At 35.3% G+C, this 19543-nt stretch overlaps 1 long non-coding RNA gene across 6 annotated transcripts in view; it reads right to left on the bottom strand.

The window, feature by feature from the left end:
• Positions 1-19543, bottom strand: part of LOC137857888 (uncharacterized) — a 109411-nt gene that overhangs the window by 66489 nt on the left and 23379 nt on the right. For 3 of the 6 annotated variants that reach the window (XR_011097356.1, XR_011097355.1, XR_011097353.1), the window contains 5 exons: positions 17412-17566; positions 13481-13589; positions 9563-9644; positions 7359-7491; positions 6755-6912 (listed from right to left, as the gene is read on the bottom strand). This is a non-coding gene — a long non-coding RNA (uncharacterized lncRNA). The remainder of the gene's footprint in view (positions 1-6754; positions 6913-7358; positions 7492-9562; positions 9645-13480; positions 13590-17411; positions 17567-19543) is intronic. The other 3 variants (XR_011097357.1, XR_011097354.1, XR_011097358.1) reach the window with 2 other exon arrangements.

Below are 19543 nucleotides of genomic sequence, written 5' to 3' on the forward strand. Positions count from 1 at the left end.
CTAAGGACAGAGGACTAGACAAAAAATGAGTAACAGGACACATTATTTTATATATCTATTGGCTCCATCACCACACAATTAGGCAAAAGGACTGTGCCACATGCAAAACTATAGCCCTCAAAGGAACTGATTCATAAAACCATGCTGTGGTGTAAATGCCTGAAGTAACTAGGAAAATAAAACTAACATTCACACTTTTAAGGAAAAGGTACAGCATTGAAGAGGCTTTCAGGGTAGGGCATAACTGCATTATCTGAGCATTCCCTAGGCTCCCAACCTTAGATGCTATCGCGCTGGGGAAACTTGGTGTGCTAGCTCTAAGGAACACCACGGAGCGTAGAGTGGAGTGGAGACACCACGGCTAGGCTCTGTAATCAGGTGGGGCCTCGATTGTTCTTGTGCACAAAGCTGCACTTTTTGCCACCCTAAGCCAAAGACCTGTCATGTTTTGACAAATGCTGTACCCTAGTGTACTTTTTGCTCATTATAATATCATTATAATACCAAAACACACCTCCATCCCAAAAGCTACCCGCCTCCAAGGTGCGACCACCCCTCACTGAGCATGCACTCTGAATTTCTCGGAGCCTATTACTTTAAACGGAAACGGGAAAACTTTACACCAATCATAACTAAGATATGCTTGACTAGAGCCACTCAAGCTCCACCTAAAAGATAGAAAATAATATAAATTGGCCCAAGAGAGAGGGGATGTTAGGGAAGATACCATCGTCAGGGGAGATACCATCATCATACAACATCCTTAGGACCTCCTGACTCCTGGGATCAGTCGACGGGCTGAGCCTCTCTTCCCCCCCCATTGGGACGCCTTTGGGTGAGATCTGAATATTTGCTTATAAATCTCTATAGAGTCTTTGATCCTTTTAACGCGTTTATTTCTAGGCTGCGCACCTGTAACACCTAGAACGCCTAGAACGCACGCCTAGAACGCACGCCTAGAACGCACGCCTAGAACCCACGCCTAGAACCCACGCCTAGAACCCACGCCTAGAACCCACGCCTAGAACCCACGCCTAGAACCCACGCCTAGAACCCACGCCTAGAACACCTGTAACACCTGTGTATTTCATGCATACTAGCTTGCTTTTGCAGATAGTCACTATCACCGGCAATCCAAAAGAACCTGATTATCTGTTGCTGTAATAAACCATACTTGATTGCATTGTGATAGCTCTCATTAATGCGACTAGGGTGAGGGTGGTTATCCGTGATAGTTCAGTGTTCTGAATCTAACCAGACCCCCAGACGGTTAATGCATTGTTGGTGAATGTCTGAACGGACCCCCAGGTGGTTAATACGTTTTTGGTCAATGTCTGAGCGGACCCGCAGGTGGTTATTACGTTTTTGGTGAATGTCCGAACGGACCCCCCAGTTTTGGTGAATGTCCGACTGGTTCAGTACTCTGAATCCAACCGGGCCCGTAACGGTTAATCAGCTACACCCCTTTAACGCGACAGTAAAATGCCTTCAACCTGACTTAAAATACAGATTTCTTTCCTTTGCATGCGATTACTATTGACTGTAGCTCTTGAACTTAGAACATGAAGCAGGTCAAAAGAACAGGCAAAAATGTGTAAAAATGAGAAGACAATTTAAAGCCACCCAAAGCCTACAAGAGGAAACGAACAGCAGAAAGAATATTTCAGGTTCTGCTTGCTGTACTTCAAGTCATAGTGAGTGAGGTCTTTAATATTCAGCTCCTGCAAAATACTTTATAGTAACTCATTCCTAGAATATTATGTAAATTAAGTGTTATATTAACCATGTAAAACATTTACAGTTTGTTAAAATAGATAGATTTCCCCTTTGAGTCATTGTGTTAGTCATTTTTCAAAACTCAAGATTCCGTGTTTCGCTTAACAATCATCTTTCACAAATCAACTGCTAAGAAACATCATGAGAACAGGCATCTCTATATTTAATTCTCCTAGCTGAAAATTCTAATTACATTGTGAGCCAACTTATCTGAGATGTAGTACTACTGCAGCAGAAAAGGCATGGATACTTTGGTCAATCTAGAAAATGAAACATGTTTTTCTATGTTTTCTGTAACAGCAAATAGTGTTTTTCTGTTTGTTTTGCAATGTACCATTTAGTCATGAAAAGCTGCCTAGTTTTATCATACACCACATTTAGAAGATATTTGCAGTATATAAAACATTACCAGACTTGATAATTTACTCAAAATAGTTAAATATGACAAGACATTAGGAAGAAAGGGTACCAACAGACATTAAACACGGCTCAAGTTGAGTAGGTAACACAGAATGATTACAGGCATACTTGCAACTGATCTTACATGAATATAGACAATATTTTTATTTACAATAAGCAGAAATTCTATTAATTTCTTCTTTGTAATGATATAAATGCCAAGTTAATCATTAAAAGAAATGTCAGCTCTATCAGTGGCAGCTGCTCTTCCTACTTAAAAAGGAGGGGAAGTGTAAGAGCAGGGCAGCTAGCAAACCCCACAGCGGTCTGCAAAGTCACTAGTGGGAAAACAACAAAGGCCTTTCCATGCAACTAACACAGATGTGCCCATAGCCAAACTGTCAGAAACAGTTAAGATGATGGCTACTCACAGTTCATTATTTCCTTCTCACAGGTCACTGGGTGACAAGCTGGGTCACCATGCTTTGTCGGCTGCTACAGTCCTTCTCCTCCTCCCTCCCCCCCAGTTCTTATTCCATTTAAATAAAGGTAAGCCGGCCAAACCAGTATACTAATGTAAACAAATATATTCAAATGATTTCTAAAATTGGGACTGTAATGTTTATTATACATTCCTTTCATTTTCAGATGGACATATAACATTTCCCCTCTGCGATGAGCTGAGAACCACATTTGTATCTGTGGCAGATATAGCTATTAGAATAATTTTGTCAAGATGAGACTAAAGCTTATAATGAAAGCTAATGTGTCACAAATTCAAAGCTTTAACCTTTAGAATGCTTACATGGCAGATACATCATGGAAAATCATTGCAACTCAGTGAAAAGATGGTTGTCATAAAGGAGTTTTCACAAAGAAATCTTAAAGTGTATTTAAAATTAATACAGACTAGTTTTTAAATAGAAAAATACAGTGTAGAGCTGTTTATAAGTGGAACATTAGTAATTGTATTTTTAATGCATTTGGTATCCAAAACCAACTATCTTTTAAAAAAAATTATACATTCCCATCTGTATCCAAAACCAACTATCTTTTAAAAAAATACATTCCCATCTGTATCCATGGACTAGTCATAATTCATAACATAGATCATGACTTTCACCTTTATTTTGTCCACTTAGAATTTATAAACTGCTTATGCATTGTAAAGAATCAAGGTCAAACATTCAATTAGCCTTTACAAACAATCTTACCAATTCATAGTTGTGTCATTGATGAAAGTGGGAGAACACTTCCGTCTCCTTGGGGTGTTCTTTAGTCATTTTTCCTCCACTGGTAAGTCTTAAGAAATGTAATAACTGAATCCGCCCAACTGATTCAAAAAAAAATGAAATGAAACCAACTGTCCCAGATGTGTCTGTCTTAGTATTAAATATGACAGGGTCATAAGTATTCTGACCCAGATCCAGGAGTGCTTGTACCTAGCATGTACGTAGCTTGGAACACACTTAAATGAATATCCACATTGGAGACAAAATCTTTAGAAAACTGTGAAATCAGGCTTACCTTTGGGAGCAAAGTGATCCAATAAGGCCACAAACTAAAAATACATTAAAACAGGTGACTAATTTTAGGAACATTACCAGTGTTATTTAAAGGGACAGATCACAAATTCAATGCATTGCTGGGAGACCCAAAATACGTAGAGAGTGTTTTTTTCTTCCCCTTTTTCTTACTAGAATTTGTCAGGGTTCCATGTTGACATACAAATATTGAAACAAAAGGAACAAATAATACGCCATTTGAAGTACAAAATATTTCTCTTAGAGTTACATACAAGAAAAACGGGTGAGCTGTTGCATGCAAATTCATGAAGTAACTGCTCATTTTAGAGACTTAGCTGACATCAAAAGAAATCTGATCTGTTACAGTTGATGATGCAAGAGTACCATCTTTCCTTTTTAGGGCTCAACTAGGAAGATCATAAAAATAAGAGAAGTAATTTAAGATGTTGTCAGAAGTTACAGGGGTCGCATTTCTACCATATAATACCTAAAACATTAAGTTGTTTTCTTGATGCAAAGATGATACTATGCAACATCTTTTGTCATGTGTCCATTCTCCAAAATTTGAGTGAAAGGAGATAATGGATCTGCAGCTTCCCTTTTGTGAGCAGTTCCATGAGAATAAGGATGGGAAGGAAATTTGTGGCTGTTAGTTCCTAGTTAAGTCATTAGCTCCTGTACACTGAGGGAGGTACAGGAATCAGAATCATACAGCTCACTTCTCCACTCATTCTTATCTAAATACCATGTTGTCTTAGCAAATTTCAACCCTACATACCTATGGACTAGCTTATGACAGGATTTTTTGTCCATTTGGGGTAATGTTTGCCTTTTAGAAATGGAACAGATTTATTTATTGGAAACGTCATTTACTGGAATGGATGAGTTTTTCACATTTCACATAGGAACTCAGGGATTAATTCAGGTAAATCATAGATGAAATTCAGGTTGTCATATCCTACAAACATAATGCATCTCAAAAATTTGTGAAAGTATCAGACGCAATCAAAAAAACATCATTTTACACCTTGAATAAGGTGTCCCCAAAGACAAAAAGGACTTGTTGAGACTGCTAAGGAAGGACATGCAGAGAAACAAGACAATTTGCTTGTCTTTGCTACCATGTATCATAGAATAATGTGCAAGTGTCTGAACAAGATGAAGGTAAGAAAAGGACTCAATGCAAGTTTCAACCAGCAAAAATAAGAACGTCTAGGTGCATAAAAATTATTGCAAACAGATTAACTTGTAATCCAACTACCCACATTCTTTGAAATGTATCCCTCTTTTCATAGAGCCCTTTCCTACAAAAACCTATACATTAGATGTTCTTCCATTATGGCACTGACTTCATTCTGTGGTGACTCTCCATGAAAGCATAGAGACTGTTTCTCAGAATCCAAACCAGAAACAAACAAATAAAACCCTAATAATGAAGCTCTGAGCTGCACATTCCCACAAAACACTAAGCTAGAGAAGGAAACATTTAGGGCAGGATTCAATTTCTTAAATATAGACCCTTGTTGGTATTTGAGACTGCTAAGGTATCCTAAGGATCTGCACCTTACAGATACAAGACTTGCAGGAGATTTACCGTAATCTGAAGGAGCTGAAAGCCTGGTGATATATTCTTCAACAGTTAAAAATCACACTAAACACCTATGCCTTGGCAACTGAATCTCCTTTCAGAGACTCTTCAGATCACTTCTCAAAAAACAGTCTTATAAGAAGTCTACAAGTGTGTTGAGCAGGACAGTTAATCAAAAAGAATTTGAAAAAACAGTTGACCGCCTTAGGAGGGGCAGGATAATATTTACTTTATCAACATAAATAGCTGGACCAACTCCTGAAACAAAAATTCTAGGACACAGAGATACAGTTTCCTCTACTAACACAATGTATTCTTCATTTGCACCTATGACAGTTTTTCATGTACTGTAAAGAATGGCAAATTTCATTCCTACATTGGAATAGATAGAAGGATAGACACCTTTCTCTTATTTCTCACATCATCTTCCAGAAGGGCATGGAAAGTATTCTATGAGCTATAGAATATGTTAGTCTATCACAGTCTGCTGAAAAACAGCAGGAAATGAGGATTTATCTCACTTAGAACTTCCATAACAGAGGTAATTGCAGGAATTTTGAATTAGTTGCCACTGCTATTTAACAACGTTTTTGACAATAATGTTATTAATTTATTATTTTAATAACTATAGTTCAGAAAAATACTTTAGACTGTGTAACTCCACTTTTGGTGGAAAGAAATGCATAAAGACACAAAGTCAAGCATTCAATGCTCATAAACTATTTTAACTGCAGATAATCTTCAAAATCAAATGTCTGTGTTCACCAAAAGAAGTTTTTTAGCTTAATATTCAAAAACTTACTTAATTCAACTTTCATTATAATATTGAGTAATGTCTAGTGGCCTTCCATTTGAATGGGAGGCTCTGTTTTCTTAGTATTTTGATCTAAGAAAACACTCAAAAGCTCAAAAACATCTAAAGAATGGCATTTGGCTAGTTGACCAAAACTTTTTTTTTCCCCCAGTTATGAAGAACCCTCAAACCAGGGCAACATTTTCTGCCTTCGGTAAGTAGAAGTAATTAAAAACATTACTATTAAACTTTTACTCAAATTAAAATACAGTCCTATATTGAAAGTAACTGTGTCACTTAGTACTTCAGCTCAGCATGACTTCCAAGGTTTATAACAAAGCATTAACCATTTAAATTTAAATTGTGTGGCACAAAAGATGTCAAAATGTTGATAGAAGCTATATTTCTTTATGTAATTTGTGTAAAGTGAGGTTTTTAGATAAAACTGAAAAATAAATTTTCAATTATCAAACATTCTACACATCAATCTTTAAAAGAAATGCACATAAATGTCACCCTTTTTCATTAATTTTAGGCAAAATCCATGTTCGCTTATCAGCCAGAGGGTTTCTGAGATATTTCAATAATATCCAGGAAATCAATCTTACATGAAACTGAAGGAAAACATCTAATGTCATTGAACAATAAATATCAGTTCTGTCAGTGGCTTACCTTTGAGCTGAGGCCTTAGGATGTTTCTCTTCTAGTTTCCTCACCAGTGCCACTGTCAGCTGTGTAGTCTCCCCTAGGGGATCTGCAGGCATTAAATGGGCGTCCAAAGGTCCTGAAAGTTGTTTCTGATTGGGGTTGCTGACATTTTTTTGTGGTATCTAAGAGAAGGATGTACAAGCATGCAATTCATAAATTGTTAATTAAAATAATGTGTGTCTACTTCTCCAAGTAAGGCTGTTGATCAACAGAAAATGTCAGAAATACAAATAGTTATGTCAAGATGCATCAAGAAACAAACCTACAGAGTGATTTTCGTTTCCTTTCCTTCCTTCAAAGTTTCTCCATATAGAAAATAAGAAATTTCAATTTTTTTTTCTCATAGTGAATATAAAATAGTTCTGAGATCTAAATAGATACAAAATACATGTTTACTCATTAAAATCCTATCTACAACTATTATTTGCTTAGTATATAAACACTTTATTAAATTAAGAAATAAAATTAGGTTATTTAAGGAAATAAGTTGACTTCCACACTATTTTCCCTTTCAAAATGTGTTTTTGAAAGGACTGTCTCTGATCTGCCTCTGGCTTAATACTATGACCTCTTCTGCTGAGCTGCTGTCTATCTCCCGATGAGCTGCAGATCAGGCCCCATGGTGAATGCGGTTTTCTGTCTGGGTCACCTCCTCTTTCATTTAGTTCCTCTAGGTAGGTCAGGACAAACTCAGGGTAAGCCTGTAGGAAAGGACAGAGGCAGAGGAATACTGAAGAAAAACATCAGCTTTATCAGCAGAATCACAACAATCTAAACACCAGGAATGATGGGAAAAGTGGTCATCGATGTAGGCAATATTACAAGAAGTTCCTGTGTGTAAATAACTTAGTATTTCACAAAGTTTTTGAATGTACAACTAGATAATGACCTTTTCATATGCACTCAAGTGAAAAATGTATAAAAATCTTTTATCATTATGTATCAGTTTAAGAATAAAGACTGACAGCTCTCAAAACAGGAATTCTTATAAACATGAGGAAAAAAAATGTATCCTTATATTTAGATAATCATATGTAATTAAGTAACATATTTAGGTAGGCATTTCCATGAAATATTAAAGGAATTTTATATGGCATATTCTAAATTAAAACATACCATATACATACATTTTTGATTATCTTAAATCAAAGAAAATGTTACTATTTTAATTAAATAAAATCATTTATCTACTTAATACTCTGTTGATCCTTGCTTACATGGCCAAACGCCCGAAACATGCCAATTGCTCAGGCTCCAACACTTCTATCCAAGCAGTTGTCAGAAGTCTGTGTCCAGGGTGAAACTGGAAGAATGTTTTTTTATTTATAATCATGGAGTATCCTGAGTTGGAAGGGATCCACAAGGATCATGGAGTTCAACTCCTGACTCCACACAGGAGCACCCAAAAATCCAGCCTGACCCTCCCCTGTCCCAGCTCCATGCCGTTCTCTCGGGTCCTGTCACTGTCCCCAGAGCTCAGCGCCTGCCCCTCCACTCCCCTCGTGAGGGAGCTGCAGGCCGCCATGAGGCCTCCCCTCAGTTTCCTCTTCTCTGGGCTGAACAATCCCAGTTACTTCAGCTGCTCCTCATGTGTCTTCCCCTCTAGACCCTTCACCAACTTTGTCACCCTGCTTTGGAGGATCTCTAATAGTTTTATGGCCTTATACTGTGGTACCTCAGACTGCACATGGTACTCGAGGTGAGGCCGCACCAGCGCACGGTAGAGCAGGACAATCACTTCCCTTGACCACCCAGCAATGGTGTGGTTGAAGCACATGTAAGACCACGTGCTTCACTCTTTGATACCAATCACGTTTTGGAGTCTTGCCTTAATATACATTTTATTTGATTAGGCTTTAGTTTTAAATTCTGTGACCACCTGTACTATCTTTAATAGAAAATGTATAGATATTTACCACAAAAAGTTAGACCAAAACTAGTAACTATTCAAACAGTTTGACAGTTAACACTAGCAAACAAATCTATTAACGTATTAAACTCTTATAGTTACAGGCTGAAGTACCTCAGAAGTATAGGAAAAGCCATCTTTTTTCTCTGTTATGTCACTCAAGAGTGTATCAACATAAACAATTTCATTTTTAAAGTAGGTATTGCTACAATACTTAAGCACACAGACATTTTCCAAAGCCAGTTCTGCCTGGACATTCCACTGATTCAGCAGAACTTCTAGGCTTGAACAAAAAGCAAAACACTTAAAACACCTAAACTCAAATCTACTCTCATGTTCTGAGAGAACTTTTTTGTTCATACCTTAAGAACACTTCATAATGTTTAATTTGTTGTTCTGACCTTAAATTTTACTAGACATGCCTAACAATAAAGCGCCTTTTTTTTTTTTTTTTTTTTTTTAAAAAAGCTTCAGCTACATTATTTTTAATTTAGCTTTCTGTTAGACGTTTCCCATGAGTGCAGATATTTTCAGTTTAGGAAAACACTTTCCTTTAAATTAAATCCCTTCACAACAGCAGCAGTACAGCAAAGAGTGGGGTGTTTTTACTTCTTAAGAAAACAACAACAAAAATTACCAATAAGTAATGTTAACTCCTCTCCTGTTTATCACCTTGAATAGACCATGTATCACTGAAGTTTCCTGTGCTGCTTCAGTTCCATCTGTATTTTAATTCTGATGGAATATGCTAACTTAGATTTCTGGCATATTTTTCAGACCCAGCTATATGAACTGTGAGCTTGGAGTCTATTTCCTTAAATAACACTCTTCCTCTACAAGAACATTATGCTCACCTTACTTACCAGTGCTACTAAGAGAAGTGGTTCTGGTTTCTTTCTTGTTCACTTTTCACCTTTTCTTCCTGACTCCATGCCATCATTTCTTCTGTGCCAGAACAAAGCATTTGGCAGCCATGCAATGACAACAAACAGAACAAATCTAAGTTAAAATTAACACAGTAAAATGATAGTTATTAACCACATGGGTACTCAAACCCAGCTTGCCACATGGCACTGTGCGGCACGTTTATGCCAGTAGGCCAGACGGCATGGAAGCTGATGAGGGAGTCCTTGTTTCTGTCTGATTCATCACAGTACCTATAGGCCCGCATTTCCTTGGCATTAAACAGCCACTGTGGGTGCACAGGAGAACCTCTCTCTTTCAGAGAAGTGAACACACAATGAACTCCTGGTGATGAACGTGAAAAAAACCTCAAACCTTTCCAGGACAGGAAAACTGTTTTGCAGACAGTTCTACTCTTAATCAAATAATACTTTATAAAGTTTTATTTTTAGTCCTAAACACATTTCAACACATGCATCTAGGATAGATTTTGCTTTCAGTGCACACCAATTACATAGAAACCTATTGGGAAATGCACCTTCAAAACTTGCAACAAAGCACACTGAAGAACACAATTAGCTTATCTTGCTCACTTTCTCAAATTGAAATTTTTACTTATAAATTATCCGTAACATTTACCTGAAAAAGAGTATACAAATTGACCTACTACAAGTAAGGATATCGTTACATTTTTAGGCTAATAAACATTCAAGGGGGGGAAATATAAAATTATTTTTTCCTTTCTACATAAGAACAAAGTTTGTGAAAAAGAAAAGCAAAGTCATGATTGAATTATGGATCAGTGTCTTAATAAATACCTCATGATTTTACTGTTTTTCAGTAGATACTATTCTCTCACATAAAAAAGTTAACTATATGTTGATTGCATAGAGGAGAGTGTACATTAATGGCAAATACAGTAAGCAGCAGGTATTAAATCCAAGAAAGTACATTTTCTTCTCAGTCTGGATGATGTGTCACATATCATTACACTGCATTTTGCTGCTTTCCTTTATGTCAGTTTTTGTTGGCCTACATATGCTGCAACTTAAAATAACATGACACTACAAATAAAGTGAATGTGATAGGAAATATATAGAGAAATACAACGTTTCAAACAGATCTACTATTGTTAGTATTTTTTCCCCTCTAGAAGACATACAGGCTAGAACTGAAGTATTGTAGCTGTTATAATCAGAAACTTTGTATATTATAAGGAGAGAGGTTTCTAAACTGCAATTTTTTTTTTAATGTTGAAGTATATTTTATATTGAAGTAAATAATCAGTATGCCTACTGAAATAAGGAATAGTACAGCTGACATTTTGTGACAATATTTTGTGATTATTCAAAGCATTCTAGAATAATTCCAAATAGCATACAATGCAATAGGAACACAATCTCCAGTTTATCTGTCTATTCAACTTGTCTGAGTAATCAAGTTGAATCCAATGTCAATCTGAAAAGATTAAAAAGGGAAATCTACTGCTAGAAGGGATCTGCTATTACTTGGCAGGGTTTTGTTAATTTTTTTCCCCCATTTTTCCCAAGGTTATCAGTATATAGCACTGCAGACATTTCCAACATTTCTGTAAACATTTTCAAAATGTTTGTGTGTTTAACGTGATCAAATGCTCAGACAAAGGCACAATTTAAAGAATCCTCAACAGCATGAATCACTGGATATAAAGCACTTACATGCTAATGCAACCTAACCTTTTAAATTTTTTTTTTTTTAGATGACAAGGCTGCTGGAAAAAAAAAAAAAAAAAACTACGCTTTGGTGAATACTCTTTCACCCTTCCACTGATTGTCCATGGATGCTGTCCGTGCTGATAGTAATGTGTATGAACCTGCTGACCTACAAAACACCAGAACTCAAACAAGAGCTCAGGGTTCTCATCACCAGCAACACACACTAATAAAGGGGAGTGCCTGTCAATGCTGTATGAAGATCATTGTGATCATACTGTCCAGATTTTTGTTGTCATTTGAAGACTTCACCTGACCAAAGTAGAAAGGAACCTCTCAGCAGCATAGTTACACCCAGGAAAATAGACTTAATTTTAATCAATATGTTTTAAAGTATGTGCTATTTCCTTTAACTACTAAAAGTAAGCAAAACAGTAACTCACTGTTATTTTGAAAATTTTCTGTTGTAATTATTTATTTATTTTTAAATACTTCTTGGAGGAGGAAGGATGCTTTTAAATTTAGCATTTCTGTTTAGATCTGAAGATCAAAATTTTTTTTTCTTGTTATTGAGAGACAGCTTTTAGGACACCTGTTTTGACAGTGGATTGGTTTTTGATTTATTGATATTCATACATAACATTAGAAACTGCTATAAAGGATTTCCCACAGCACATTAATTTCACATAAATGTGCTGCATGTCCTGCAATAAAAATAAGATGCCTCTAACTTCTTCGATCAAAGAACATCGCACTATTTATTAAAGCTTTTTGCCATGTTTCTTCTATAAACTAAATCCCTATATTCAATCCTTGTTCAATGTTAACAGGATGTGTTAGTAGCATATCAGGCTTGAGCTTAAGTGGCTTAAATGCTTTCCCAGAATGCATTTTAAGCCTCTGATAATGAATGAATTTAAAAGTGTTGGAGCATGCATCTCATTTTAGATTGCTCTTCAGATTCCTTTCAGAGTTAGCCTCACTTCTAAATACTGACTTTTAGTTATAACAAATTATTATACCAACTGAAGAATAAGATATATTTTCATGATATAATTTAAATAATTTAAAATGTGAACTACAATTCAAGAAAAAAAAGCATTAAAAAAATCACAAGTAAAGTCCTGCACTGTTTTCATTAGTTTTATATTTATATTAATTTATTTGATAAATACAAAATATTTAGAAAACAGGAACAGGAATTATTGTAGTAAGACTACAGTGTTTACGGTGGTAAGAATTCCCCCCCCCTCAAAAGAAAAAGAGAATACATTTAAAAAGAAAGACATCCCAAAATCCGCTATTTGCCAAATGCAGAAATAATACCACACCTAACAGCAGATGGAGCCATTACTTCCTAAACTCACTACTGATAGATGCTACTTGTCTCTGTTACAAAATGAGTACTTCAAAGACTTGCATTTCATTTTACAATAAATAAATAAATAAATAAAAATTGGCATTTACACTTCAAATACCATGATTTCACAAGGGAAAAAAAAGGTTGCTTTCTGAAAACACCATGGATAAGTACCTAACAGTAAATAAAGATGTGAAAAAGAAATAAGGTCTCTACAGCTCAGTTTATTGGATAAAAGGAATAGAAAATTAATCATGCATTAAGAATTTTTGAAGTGAAAAGGAATAAATATATTTTTGTAGTAATGGAAACTAAATCAGAAAAGCTACCTCAACCAGAACTGTTCTCTCTATATGATACCAAGGGCATGGGCATTTTAAAATCAGGTTCCAAATTATTACATTTCTCATTAATGACTAGCAGTATTTGTATCCACATTTGTTACTAAAATGAAGATTTTTGAAAATCCTTTTCTATCTTTCATTCTTTGCTACTGGAATATAATTCAGCTGCTTACCTCAATCACATTAATCTGACTCAGGTAAACCCAATCAGTATGCCAGAAGTGAATTTTGCCTTCACTATGTGTTTGGATAATATTTTAGATAATAAAGGACTGCTGGAGTGATTGAGTTAAACAAGAGCAATGAGTGTTCCAGGCAAGCTGATTGTCCACAATGGCATGATCAGCCTTCTCCTTAAAAGATACTGAAAAAAAAAAATAAAATAAGATAAAAAAAAAAAACACAAACCAAGTGAACTTAATTAGAAGAATCAAAATTGTGGTTAACAGAGTATAAATACAAAGGAACCCTAAATGATCTCACCTGATATCCTGCTCCAAAGGCCACCACAGGTTAAACCAAAGATTTAGTTTCTGAAGCAAAATTGATTTCCCAGCTCTGTGGATCAGTCTCCAAATGAAGTGGTCCAAACCTTTAATTACATATAGTAATTAAAAGTATTTAAAATCAGCTCATGATTCAAACCATATAAAATCAAAATCAATCAACTCTCCCTGATTGATTTCTTTGGACACTTTTGCATTACAATCAACCTTTCTGGACCTACCAGAAGAGTATCTGAACAACTTCTGTACATTAGATATGCAAATTGGGAATAACACATGTTAACAAGGAGAAATTTCTATTCCTGTAACTAAAACAAGAACTGCTGTCTTCCTGTCAGCCTGGCAAGTTCTACAACATTAAACTTTAAATTACAATTTTACATATATTAGCTGAATAAATATCAGATTGTCATAAAACTGAAACTCATACTGTTACAGGTAGAACTACTAAAGCTAACGTTATGTAAAGATAACTTTATATTCACCCAAGTAAGTCGGATTGCTTTTTAAAAATGTGAATAACTTCAAAAAAGCTACTACATACATACAAGGAAAGAATGATTCTGATATTTAAAACAATTTATATTCCTTCTTCCTCTGCAATTTAAATAATGCATATAACAATTTTTCCTGAGTCTTAGGGGGGAAAACGATTTAAAAATCTGTAAATTCTTCTAAAGCGTAATATTCCTGCAGAATTCAGAAGTCAAACTTTCAAATAAATTTTAGGGTTTTTTTGCTTTTCTTCATTTTAGTTGTCCACATTACTATGTTCTCTATTAACTGACATTTTATAGTGCTCTTAATAGTTTTCTTTTTTATTTTCATTTTTCACGTGTCAGTTGAACAGAGGTTGCTTAAGTAGATGCAATGTCATCAAGTCTTGAAATAGAAACTGTTCCTGATCAGTAGTTTCAGGGTGTTTACAAAAACACATTTCTGAAGTCACATCCTACATCAGGCAAGACAGAACTCTTTGCATTCCAGTATACAGACACTTGCTTAAGGATATATCAGCCAACCGGGACCATGCGTGTCTGACTTGCGTAACGCTTACTTTAAATGTAAATAAATCAAAACTAGGTTCAGTACACAATCTTGTTCATCTGGGATATGTCTTAGAAATGCCTAGCAGAGGTAGGGGTTATTTTTTTCCCCCCAGGTGTCAGCAAGTGACAGATCTCAATGACACCCCATGCTATTTTTCTACAGGGAGCACCAAGAACTAGAAATATACAGACTTACTACAAATCTTGACATCTGCAACAGTCCCAGGGTATCACATCAGCCCCTTTAGGTTATTTCAATTTGATCTACATATCCATGAAAATAAAAATCAATGTGCCCAATGGTCTAGTAAAACATTCACCCTATCCTATCCAATTGTTTCTTTTCTGTGAAGCACAGGCGTAAAAGGCACAGTGACCCTCAGAGCTATGCCATTGGGAACATATCCATCTTAGCAAATGATCTCTCATGCTGAACAAGTTAATAGATATCATCTATTAAAAGAACTTTCCCCTTGATCCTTCTGCAGTGGCAAAGGCCTACTGATAAGTGAACGCTGCACATATTGGCAGGTGCTTTTACAGGTGCTGTGTAGCAAAACAGCAAGTGGAATATTTTAAAGTACTTGAACTATATGGAATGTTATGATCAATAACTAAATTTAAGATATACCTTTTGTTGGTATAATCTCATCACACCATAAAGACTTCAGTTACCAATGGAGAATTTCAGAAAATTCTTAAATCCAGATGAAAAACAAGAGGTTTTTGCCCTTTTAAATGTTGCCTTAAACAGGCATGTGATTAAACTTAAACTACATGTGATTCAACAAATAATTGCCCAGAAGATTAACCTGTACTTTTGTCAGTGCAGGAACACACTTGTGAAAGGTTTTAAATGGTATTTCCTTTCATAAATATAGTTTAGCTTGTGAGCTTTTTTGTATATCACATAGCTGTACTTATCAAATTAAACAATACCAATGTATTTTATCAATCTGATATCTGAAAGCAAAGGTTTATTAAAAATATGTACAAGTGGTATTTTATACTATTCCACCTCAAAACTTAGAGAACTAAGAATTTTAGGTAAGAGAAAATGCGTTGGATATATTTAAAGGAACCATCAGCTGCTTCAAGTCCATTAACTCTAGTCATCCCACCTGCAGCCTTATATATTAGCTACCAATAAAATCTGTTTATGCACTACCACTGCTATTCCATTAGTTGTATAGAATCTGGATGTAAACATTAGCATTACGAAGAGGATCACTTTTCACACAAAATTTTCAAAAGCTGAATTTTGAAGATGTATCTCTCGTTGGAAGTAGGCATTTTAAAAACAATTTGTGCAAGTAGTTTCATCCTTTATCATGTATTTCATGTATATAGTCTAAAAAGAACCTGCATTTTATTGCTCTTTGATTTGTCCACTTAATTAAGTGACAACACTGGCTGTAGTTTGCTCTTCTCCATTATTTGTAGACCCACCCAGGGATCATTTTAAAATCTGGTGAAAGTCACAGCTGGCTCCAGAAATAGTAGTCAAACCTGGAGCTCCATTGTGCCTGCAGATGTTTCCTTCGCTACATGCTTGGTACTACATACTTGGCAGTGAATCAGCACAGTCTTTATCCTCCAGTGTATCCTCCAAAAAAAAGTTTGTGAACTGCTGCTTCTGATGTACTTATTCTGCATGCTTGTAACTTCCTACCTCTATGATATTAACATGATTTGGAAAGAGTGAGAGCAGACACAGAATCAGTCTCAGGGCATTAATGTGGTAACATTTAAAATAGTCTAATAATAAGCTCCTTAAGCGCTGTCAAAAGTTTTTAAGTTCGCAGCTTTGCCACCTCTCCAGATACCTGCTCGAGCTCTGGTAGTCTTTTCCCCAGTTTTCTAAATAAGTTGGCTTGACTCAGCATTACATATCAGTGATTCCCTTATGAAATATGGTTCAGATTTCATCAAGAAGCTATAACCTGGTATCTGTAGTCCTTAGACAGCCAAAGTGGAAAAAGGCCAAGCACCTAAAATTTTTCTTTGTTCCACTGCTATTTATGGTATACTTCTTGTATTTCCCTGAATGAATGCAGCCACTACATTCAGTGTAATTTTGCGTTTCAATAACAGACAATAACATGGATTGATGTCATGAAAAAAGGATGCAGTACTGAAGATTAGATCCTTCATATTATTTGCTTTTCTGTGCCTGGGTTTTAAAGTCCTCTGAAATTAGCAAATATTTTTTCTATCATGTCAGTAAGATTTAGTAAGATTCACTACATAATAAGATCTGCAAGTCACAGAAAACAGAATAAAAGAGAAGCAGACGGCAAGTTTGAAACTAAGCTAAATAACATGGGTTAGCAGTGAAAGAGACCAGTGCTTTGCTCTCCACTTCCCCACCTGAGGAAGTTAGAGAGCGATGAGGTTGTCTCAGCCTCCTCTTCCCCAGACTCAGCAACAAAAGTGTCTTCAGCCTCTCCTCACAGGACATACCTTCCAGCCCTATTACTAGTTTTATTGCCCTCCTCTGGATGCTTTCAAATATCTTAACATTCTGATGGCACACTTTTCACACATTCAGATCCTTACAAGGAAGGATTCAGGCCCAGAAACTAAATGCTGTATAATACATGCAATTTTATTTTATTTTAAACTTCAAGACCATTTAATATATTTAACATAAGTTTTTATGATTCAATTGCAATTTGGTGACTAGCTATAAAATTGGAATTTATGACCTCTAGTTATAAATTGAACATCAAGTGTCAACTATAACATAATATAGGTTATTATAAAACAGACCACTTATTTTATCAGATTTCACAACTATCAAAACCAAACAATATTGCAAATTTTCTGCAATTGTGCAAAATTCCTACGTAACCTTACCTACAGAAAATCTAGTGAAGATGTAGAGTACCTTTTCTATGTACTTTCATTTATGTTCATCTACAGATGTGGCACCACTGATTCCAACTGTAACTGACTGACCAGCAGCTCAGCAGCTCTGTACCACAGCTCAATTCAGAATCATTCCAGCCTTCCTATGAATGGAGAGGAAAGAAAGAAAAAAAAAGGTTTGAATAAGTTAAAAGAACCAGAAAATTCAACAATGTGTCACAAATAGAGAGGTCATTATGCCTGGATAACCCAGGATATTAACAGTTGCAGAAAGTGAAACACTATCCACAACTTAGCAGTCAATGAGCCCTGCTCAGAACCAGTGATCTTCTGTACAACAAGGGTGGCATTTTACAGTTCAGTGCAAAATGGAACAGACCCTTGATATCTTCATTTGTCCTTTTTCTGTGCATATTTCACAGTGCAACGATTTAGGGTCCATAACGTGTCACTTGTTATACTTATAACTATGGAGTTTACTTGAAATATGTATGCACCAAAAAAAAGTTCAGTGAACTGCAAAGATTGCCACAAATCTATAGCTTTGAGCCGAAGTAAAGTTTTACTCCAAGTCTGAAACAATGCTGGTTAAACATACCAAAAGTCCCATTTGGACAGCCTTTGCTTCTAATGTGTGCATTCACTACAGAAGATCACTTAAAGCTTTGCTAGAAATCAATAGCTCAAAATATTTTTTTCATTACGCTCCACTTTAAAATTGCAATGGATATATTTCAGTAGTATTGTGAAAGTACTTTATTTCCAACATTTTACTGTACTGGGTATCGTAAAATGAAGAACATTGTCAGTGTTTTATCTTTGCAAATTTCAGCCTTATTTAAAAAGCTGTAACAGAAAATGCCACTGACAGCTTCTTAGATCGTATTGCACTGTCTTAGAACATTGATAGGTTTTCCATTATATTTATATTTCTATAAATATTTTTTGTTTGTCCATCTTTCTGTACAACCATATAATACTTCTGAATAAGTGATTAAGATCTCTTTGTAAAAATATGTCCACAAAGACAGCTTATCATTTCTAAGAACCTGCTGTATCAACATAGTTTACTTACTGGAAACGTTTCAGACAACATTATGCTACAGAACAGCAAAATAAACAGTAATTGAAGCTTATCATTTGTACCTTAAAACATAATTAAAACATTATTCATTTTAATTAAGTATGAAAATAAATGATTCAGCAGCATATCCAAAAACTGGACTGAAAAATTTCAGTTCTGTATCTGAAATGTCACAGGCTTTGCATTTTCATCTGGTATCTGAAGCCACACCATGAGAAAAGTTATTTTTTTCCTTAATTGCTAGATTGACTACAGCAGAAATACAAGAAAGCATACACAAATTTGAGTCTAACAAACTTCCCATATAAATGTATTTTTAGGTAGATTCAAAGAAGTTTTCAGACCACCCTATTCTTACTTCAACCATGGTTTCCAGTTATGTGCTTCATATTTAGATTGCTTTTTCACAACTTTTTTTTTTTTTAATGCAAATATTAGGTGAACCTCAAAGCAGAATTTAGATACAAAGGGAGATGTAATTGACCTGAACAAACAAAAAAAGAAATGCTTTAAACCACAAAGATTAGTACTTCCACTGTACAAAGACCAGTGGTCCATAGTCAAATATGATAAAGGTAACATAGCTGTATAATGAGTTGAGGCATTACATTGTTTATCTTGCATCCTAGAATCATAACAAGACCTGTATTAGAAGTCACATTCTTACTTAGCAAATTCTTATCAAATTTATGATATGATAAATGGACAATTAAAGTATGTCTGATTCCTTTTTGCCACATAGTAGAATTAAACACTTTAGGATGTGCTAATTTCTTTGCAGCAAACTAGAGAAGAGATTTAGCTTAAGTCAAAAGTCTAACAACATCCAGATTTTAAAGGATTAATCAAAAATATTTTTAAGTGTACTGTCAATCTCTCCCATATACCATACATAAAATAAAATAAGAGGTAATACATTTAGAATAGACACAGATTTCAGCCCTGGCTGTTCCCGGTTATTTGGGGTGTAAAAAGAAGTTTCCATTTAGGTATATTACAAAGAAAACTGATCTATGAATGGCAGAATTAACTGAAT

This window comes from Anas acuta, chromosome 5 (assembly GCF_963932015.1).
Source record: "Anas acuta chromosome 5, bAnaAcu1.1, whole genome shotgun sequence".
NCBI classification, from domain to species: domain Eukaryota; kingdom Metazoa; phylum Chordata; class Aves; order Anseriformes; family Anatidae; genus Anas; species Anas acuta.